Genomic DNA, 9,190 nt, shown 5'->3' on the forward strand with positions numbered 1-9,190 from the left:
TTTCTCCCCCTGCCTGCCTGTTTTTCTCTCTCTCCCTGCCCCCCCCCCAAGTCACCACGCCAATTTCTCCCCGAGCCTTCTTCCCCGAGCCAGGCCTGGCACGTCCAAGAACCAGGCCCACAAGCCTTCCTCCCCCTGACATCAATTCTGACGTTGGAGAGGAAGTTCCAGGCCAGCCAGGCAGCAATTGGCTGGCCCAGAATTCATATCGGAGGGGAAGGCTTGTGGGTCTGGCGCTTGTACGCGCCTGGCCTGGTTCGGGGAGGCAGGAAGAACAAGATTGCAAAGGCAACGCGATTGACTCGCGCTGCCTTTGCGATCTACTGGTCGATCGCGATTGACCATTTGGGCATCCCTGCTGTACAGCATGTTTCACACAGCGGGTGGTGGACGCTTGGAATGCTCTCCCGGAGGAGGTGGTGACGGAGACTACCATTCTGGGTTTCAAGCGTAAGTTGGATGTATACCTCCTTGCAAAACACATCGATGGATACGGGTGACCAGGGTCTCCATCTGGGAGCACCTGGCTTGGCCTCCGCGTGTGCAGGTCACCGGAATAGATGGACCTAGGGTCTGATCCAGCAAAGGCGTTTATGTTCTTATGTTCACAGCAAAAGTGTGTGTGGGCTTTCAGTTTGAAAACTGGTGCAGAGTCCATGGGTAAAAAGTGCCATGGGTAAAAAGTGCTTTCAGAGGTAATCCTTCTTCAGATCAGACATAAGAACATAAGAACATAAGCATTGCCTCTGCCGGGTCAGACCAGGGGTCCATCGTGCCCGGCAGTCCGCTCCCGCGGCGGCCCCCCAGGTCCATGACCTGAAAGTGTTCCCTACCTAACCTAAAATATCCATACCCTATTCGCTCAATGTCCTGTAAGGTAAACCTCTATCTGTACCCTGTTATTCCCTTTGCTTCCAGGAAATCATCCAGTCCCTTTTTGAACCCCAGAATTGTACTCTGTCCTATCACCTCTCCGGGAAGCGCGTTCCAGGTGTCCACCACCCTCTGAGTGAAGAAGAACCTCCAAGCAAATGTAGAAAGTTATCAGTCTATAGAGTAAAACATCAAAGTACCTCTGAAAGCTATTCTAACCCATGCTCTCTAGTTACAGAAACAGAGAAACATGGTGGCAGGTAAAGGCCAAATGGCCCATCCAGTATCATCTGAATTCTCCTTATCTATCTTTAGGAGTAGACTAACACAGTTGCTACACCATTCCTATTTAAAAAAATGGAAAGTGGATCCAAATGAACAAAAGAGAAAAAGCGTAGAGAAGGAAATTTTTGGCCTGTTGAAGACAGTCTGTGGGCACTTTTTACCCATGGACTCTGCACCAGTTTTCAAACTGAAAGTCCACACACACTTTTGCTGTGAAACATGCTGTACAGCAGGGATGCCCAAATGGTCAATCGCGATCGACCAGTAGATCAACTTAAGAACGGTTTACAAAAACGGAAGGCGTTCCTAGCCCCTGAGCTAGGAACGACTTCCGTTTTTGTAAACCGTTCTTAAGTTGAATTTGTATGCAACTCGGATCCTGCACAGTCTACAAAAACATTAAAGAAACAGCGGTAACAGCTCATAGAATTCCTACGAACGTCAGAGCTGTTACTGCTGCAGCCAACGCTAAAAAAAACAAACAAACCGTGCTACGGTTTTGTAAAAGAAGGAGTTAATTAGTACAAGTTGAAACACTTGGGCGCGATTCAAGTAACTTGGGGTGCTGTTTAGTGAATCACGCTGAGCGGCACCTATTTTGGAGGCGCCCAAGAAATAGGCCAGCCCTAGGCACAACTAAAAATTAGCCGCCTAGATGAGCACTTAGGCACATTCAAGAGCAACGATTCGGCAACAAGGCACCTAACACATAGCCACCTAAATTTTTAGAGGCGCCTTGTTGCAGAATCGCTCTCTTGATAGGCGCCTAAGTTTCAATTATTGCCGATTACAAAGCTTAATTGAACTCGTTATTCAATTTAGATAGACGCTTATCTAGTTGGGCGCCGATTACAGGATTTGAGCCTAGATCTATAGTAGGGTGATCTTTAAATTGGGATGTTTATATTATAAAGTCGCCTGTGGAGTTGTTCCGTTATATCTTGCCAACAGGTTCCTCATAGTATCATAAGAATAGAAGAAAATCTCATGCCTTCTTTATAGTTCTGGCAACTAAGGGCTGTAAAATTAAGAAATATCAAGAGCACACTCTTATATAAAGCAGCTTATTATGATAAAGATTTCCATCTCCTCTACTTCAATCTCTCATGAGCATTTTAGAAAACCATCGAAAACCTTTGTTTTCAAAATGTCTGACTAAATAGATCCTTTGCATTCTTCACATTAGAACATACCTGTATTTTCTTAACATCATTTTTTGTTAACCGCATCAAACTCATGGTTATGCGGTCTAAAAATCTGCTGTTATGTTATGTATGTCTCTCTGGGGGACTCTATGTACCCTTCAACGGTCCTGAAGTGACTGTACCTGCTCCGATTCCTGGCCTTGCAGAAAGAATAGTTCAACCACCCCGAGATCATTCATTCATTGGGTTAATATGTAGACATTCTGACTTAGCATTCAAACTTTGTAGCCAAAATAAACAGTTTTTCAGTCTCTCGTGCAAGTTCACGTGGACATGAGAAACAGCAGTTCACGCCAGCACTAAAAAACTTTCTCACATGGGGCCCACTGCCAACTGTTATGCAACCGACAGCTTCAGAATTACTCTGTCAAGACACAGTGAATGTAAAGCGGCCTACATTTTCTGCGGAAAATGTCATGGAAAGCTGGTAGAGACTCCCGGCAACATTCAGAGTAATTGAATAACAGGTCATGTGGTAGGAGTAGGTAGTCAATGGGAAGGCCACTGCTTGCCCTGGGATCAGTAATGTGGAATACTGCTACTATGTAGAAACATAGAAACATAGAAGATGACGGCAGAAAAGGGCCACAGCCCATCAAGTCTGCCCACTCCAACAACCCTACCCCCTTGAATTTACCCCCCTAGAGATCCCACATGTGTATCCCATTTCCTTTTAAAATCCTTCACGCTGCTGGCCTGAATCACCTGAGGTGGAAGTTCATTCCAACGATCGACCACCCTTTCGGTGAAGAAGAACTTCCTGGTGTCGCCATGAAATTTCCCACCCCTGATTTTCAGCAGATGGCCTCTAGTGGCAGAGGGGCCTTTAAAAAAGAAGATATCATCTTCCACCTCAATACGGCCGGTGATATATTTAAACGTCTCTATCATGTCTCCTCTCTCTCTACGTTCTTCAAGTGAATATAGCTGCAATTTATTCAGCCTTTCTTCATACGGGAGGTCTTTGAGTCCCGAGACCATTTTGGTGGCCATTCTTTGAACCGACTCAACTCTCAGCACATCCTTTTGGTAATGTGGCCTCCAGAATTGTACACAATACTCCAGATGAGGCCTCACCATGGATCTGTACAATGGCATTATAACTTCGGGCTTCCGGCTGATAAAACTTCTTCGGATGGTTTCTGCCAGGTACGTACTTGTGACCTGGTTTGGCCACTGTTAAAAGCAGGATACAGGGATAAATGGACCAAGTTTCAAGTTCAAGTTTCAAGTTTATTAGGTGACTTGATTAATCGCTTAATCCAATTTCTAAGCGATGTACACATTAAAATTTACATTGGTTTACCATTGGTTTGATCCAGTATTCTTATGTTCTTAGGAGCCTATCTATAAAGAAACATAGGTGCCTACTAGAGAATGACATGGGGGGAAAAAAAAATAAAAATTTTATCACCGTTCCCACCCCGTCCCCGTGAGCTCAGTCCCTGCCACATCCACACAAGCTCAATCCCTGTCCCGCAAACTGTCAGATCCCATCCGCACAAGCCTCGAATAGTTAGGATTTTAACTTATTTTATTAAAGTACAAAAAGAGATAATATTCTGTATAATTGGCATTTTATAAACACAAATAATAGAGAGCAAGGATCAACCAAACCCCTGTCTCCCCTCCCCTTCACAAATATCCCCTCCACTATTGTGAAAACTGAACAAACCAAATTACTACAGAATGCTGCATAGAAAAATCAAGCTAACAGAATACTTCACTCACACATGGCAGGAATAGTGTTAGGGGAGGGCAACTAGGGCAACTGCCCCCTGGTCAGAGAAAGAGACCTAAGACAGCTGGAAGCTAAAGAAGCACAGCCTGGACTTTGCAGTCCCCAGTTATGTCTAATACCAGCTCTAGCAGGATACATATTTCAAATCTGAAATATTCGAATCACAAAATATAAAATAAATTTTTTTCTCTACCTTTTGTTGTCTGGTAATTTTATTATTCAAATCACATTGGTCTCAGGCTTTGGTTTCCTTCTGTCTTCATCGTGGCATGGCTGGCTCCTGAAGGTAAAATAGGCCCAAGAGGAGCTGGGGAGGAGATGCCGAGGCTGACACGGGTGCTGGTTTTAAGAAAGGTTTGGACAAGTTCCTGGAGGAAAAGTCTGTAGTCTGTTATTGAGAAAGACATGGGGGAAGCCACTGCTTGCCCTGAATCGGTAGCATAGAATGTTGCTACTCTTTGGGTTTTGGCCAGGTACTAATGACCTGGATTGGCCACCGTGAGAACAGGCTACTGTGCTTGATGGACCATTGGTCTGACCCAGTACGGCTATTCTTATGTTCTTATGTAACCCATTGCTTTGGTGTTTCACCTATGCACAGTGCCATCTTGTTGGCACACTTACATATATTTATGTAAAAGGTCACACATAACATAAGAAAAGCCGCTGCTGGGTCGGACCAGTGGTCCATCGTGCCCAGCAGTCCACTCCCAGGTCAAAGACCAGTGCCCTAACTGAGTCTAGCCTTACCTGTGTACGTTCTGGTTCAGCAGGAACTTGTCTAACTTTGTCTTGAATCCCTGGAGGGTGTTTTCCCCTATAACAAGGGAATCTTTAGATTGTAAACTACTGTATATTGGGCAGGGACTGTCTCTTGCTGACAGCACTGTGTGCGTCTGGTAGTGCTATAGAAATAATTGTTCCTAGAAAGGAAAAAAAAAAATACAGGGAGAGTTCCCAGAATCCAATGCTAAGTACAGGTAAAGAGAGGGAGATGCATATAAGAAGAAAACGGCAATGGGGTAAAACAATCTCTCTCAAACTGTGTCCTGAAGAGATTCCAGAATTTTACTTTATTTTTAAACAATTCCCGTCATGTTTAAATTATATTGATTGATTTTCAAATCAAATGAACCAAGAAACAACTTGTACAGAAAGCAAGATTAGCAACCAAATACCGAACAGGAAAATCATCAGATATCATTAAGAATAAATTTTAGTTAATTATGCTCAAGTCCTCAATTACAAGATCCAAGGTGTTCCAATTAGCGAGAAACAAAGAAACATGAACTAATGCATGATAATGGCTATAGAGCCGAGTGCAGGGATTAATTCTATAATCCGTAGGGCTTATGATTTTCCACTTCCAAACGGGATAACGCTAAGAAAGACGGCAACTGAGTAGGCTCAAAGAAAACATATTTAACAGTGCGGTAATGCACTATACACTTACATGGATGTCGCAAATAAAATGTAGCACCTAAAGATATAACACCTGGTTTCAGCAACAAAAATTCATGGCGACGCTTTTGGGTCTCAACATAAGAATATAAGAATTGCCGCTGCCGAGTCAGACCAGAGGTCACGTGGCGGCCCTCTGGTCAAAGACCAGCCCTACCTGTTTACGTACTGGTTCAACAGGAACCCGTCCAACTTTGTCTTAAATCCCTGGAGGGTGTTTCCCCCCTATAACAGCCTCCGGAAGAGCGTTCCAGCTTTCTACCACTCTGGGTGAAGAAGAACTTCCTTACGTTTGTACGGAATCGATCCCCTTTCAACTTTAGAGAATGCCCTCTCGTTCTCCCTACCTTGGAGAGGGTGAACAACCTTGTCCTTATCTACTAAGTCTATCCCCTTCAGTACCTTGAATGTTTCCATCATGTCCCCTCTCAATCTCCTCTGTTCAAGAAGAGGCCCAGTTTCTCTAATCTTTCGCTGTACGGCAGCTCCTCTAACCACTTAACCATCTTAGTCGCTCTTATCTGGACCCTTTCGAGTAGTACCGTGTCCTTCTTCATGTCTCCCGTGAAAGATCAGGGAACATCTGTATTTTAAATCCCATAAATTCTCTCTGCCGATATTTAAAGAATAATTTTAACAACCAAACTTTATCAATAGAGAGAGCTGCTGCTTCTTTGTCCGAATCTGTCCAGTAACGCAGATACATTCAGTGGTCCTTGATCTAGGGACCTGTTTTGAGATTGGCTTTTATCAGGTAAATTATATGCTCGTGATTAAGAGGGTAACGAATCTTCAGAAACCCCCAAAGCTTCAAGAAGATGCCTCTTAAACATTTCCCTAGGTGTTACCGACGTTAACCTAAGGAAATTAATTAATCTTAAGTTATTGTATCTGGCATTGTTTTTCCAGGTTTTCCATCTTTCTCCTAAGACTAATGTTATCTTTCATAAGACTTTTCTCTAACTGTCTAGATGTCTTAACTTCTTGTTCAAGCTTCTGAAAAGAGTTAGAGACAGTCGTTTCATTTTTCAAATCTTTAACAATTCCCTTCATAAGTATATACTAGAATAGATCCCACTAAGATGGTTATTTCTTCAATAGTATTCTAACTTGGAATCGCATATAGCTCATAAATACCTCTTATTCCAAGTGATAAACATCCTTTGTAATTTTAGCTTTAGAATGGGCTTCTCTGTTTTGATCTGATGTGTGGCAATGACGACATCACGGGTCAGCTGATCTGAAGGGAGTATAACGAGACAGAGAAGTAAGCCGCCATTTTGACGCATTGTAAATGAATGTTCGGATGACGACGGAGTGATTGTGGTAAGTGATAGGATAATAAGATAATTTTTAACATACATATCTGTTAAAAATTATCTTATATCTATCTTTCTTTTTTTAATATTTCATGTTTACTTTTCTAGGGAAACGATCCTTGATAAAGCATTGAATGCGTAAAACATGTCAGATCCGAGTTTCCCCTATCATAAAAACTGAGATAAGTCATAAACCTTTAGTACATATGTAAAAGCATTTGACTAGTAGCATTTTAAGGCACTTTAAGCACCTTGAAACTGTTGCACTTTTAAAAACTGCACTTTAAATACTGAAATCCAATTAGGATAAAAAAGTGGGCCAGTAAGGAGACAACACGTCAAGCTTATCGCTATGATAAACATTTAAGCGATGATTGGTGTTTGAGGTACGAAGCTTCAGTAGAGTTATAAAATTTATAGCTATTAAGAGTGGTTGAATCATATATCACAACGGATATTTATCACTTGGGATAAGAGGTATATACAGTATATACTAGAATAGATGACATACACATTGCGTATGTAAGAGACTGTCAACGTTATGAGCGTCTATGTACGTGAAGATATAACTGCCCAGACAAGCATCATTTTGTGACGTGATTCGTCCTTGAAAACTAATGGCAAGTAATTTTTTAAAAAATATTTTTTACACAGTAGATATCCTAATCTGAGCAACAAAGCAATCGGGGCTTTGTTACCATTTAGATCTTCTTATCTTTGCGAATTTGGGTTTTCAGTTCTGACAAATTTAATTGGGAAAAAAAAACCCACTGCAGATGGTGGATAATGAAATGTGTGTTTTTCCTGGTGACTATCGAGCCGCGTTTTGAGTTCATGTGCACTCAACAACAAGCACATCTATCGCATTGATTAGCAATTCTATTCCATCTATTTTAATTTCACCATTGTTACAATTACCCATACATAGCTCACAGAACTGTATATAAATAACTCTCAGATTTACACCCCCCCACCCCCCCTTTTACATAATCATAGCATGGTACAGTATTTAGAATTGGCCACAGCGGTAACAGCGCCGACACTCAAATGAATTCAATGTGTCAGAGCTGTTACTGCCACTGCCTGCGCTAAAAACCTCAGTATGGTTTTGTAAAAGGCAGGGGGGGGGGATCATTTTGTTGGGTTTGCAATTATATAATTTGCCACACAAAAAAAAAAAAAAAACATTTGCTCCGTTTAGTGAGCCGGAGCTAAAAAGTTTGAGACACACTGGGGTAGAGAAAAGGAGGTACAGGGAGAGTTCCCAAAATCCTCCGATGGCATAAGGATAGAGCTGAGTACAGGTAGAATCAGGGCAGGATTAATGGATAGGCAAACTAGTTATGTGCCTAGGTCGTGATGGAGACCACCATTCCGGAATTCAAGGGCAAGTTGGAGGTACACCTTCTCGCAAATCACATTGAGGGATACGAGTAAACAAGGTTTCTCAACAGGGAACACCTGGCTTGGCCTCCACGGGTGCGGGTCGCCGGACTGGATGGACCTAGGGTCTGATCCGGCGAAGCCAATTCTTATGTTCTTATGTCCAAACGTTTAGGAGGGGCCCTCTCAATTTCTGCCAAGGTCTTGGTAAGAAAGTTGCAGGCAGACAGAATGGTTGGCAGGGAGGAGGCCAGAGCAATGTGTACTCCTCCCATCCTCCGACGTCATTCTCCAGGCAGCAGGGGACTCAGCAAGCAGCAGTTCTTCCCTGCTGTGCCATCCTTTGCTGGTTTTCCTTTGCAGCCAGGACCAAGGGGACCCCATTCTGAAACTTTTGAAATGCATTTAGATTATGATCAGGGGCCCAATGGGCTTGTTTGCCTAGGGCCTGCCAAAGAATTAATCCTGCCCCGAGTACAGTGATGGAGATGAGGAAGATAAAGGGTGGGGGGAGGGAAAGGTACTGGGAAAACTCCCAGAATCTACAGATTTATTGCAATTCTGGAACGACAAATCGTCCAGATCTTCTGCAATTGCACTGTAATGAGTTCTGCAACTGGCTATCTCCTCATTATAATGTTCTCATGGTAGAAAGATTAGTGTAAGCTCAGTTGGTTTTGTAAATAAAGCTTTTACTGTTGTTTTTCTGCTCTGTTGTTTAAGTCTTCTTTTCTGTGTATGCAGCATGATCGAGATTAGTTTTTAATAAAAAGGATTACGTTCCTCCTTAAATACATGTTTTTTGGGGAGGCTTGAGAGCCGGCATATCCATTTCCCTCCCTCTTCTGTTCTTTACCTATAGGATAATCATTTCGCAAATGTTAACGAAACTTCTAAGGCAAAATGCCAGCATCTCGTATCAA

The sequence above is a fragment of the Geotrypetes seraphini genome, chromosome 10 (assembly GCF_902459505.1).
Source record: "Geotrypetes seraphini chromosome 10, aGeoSer1.1, whole genome shotgun sequence".
NCBI classification, from domain to species: domain Eukaryota; kingdom Metazoa; phylum Chordata; class Amphibia; order Gymnophiona; family Dermophiidae; genus Geotrypetes; species Geotrypetes seraphini.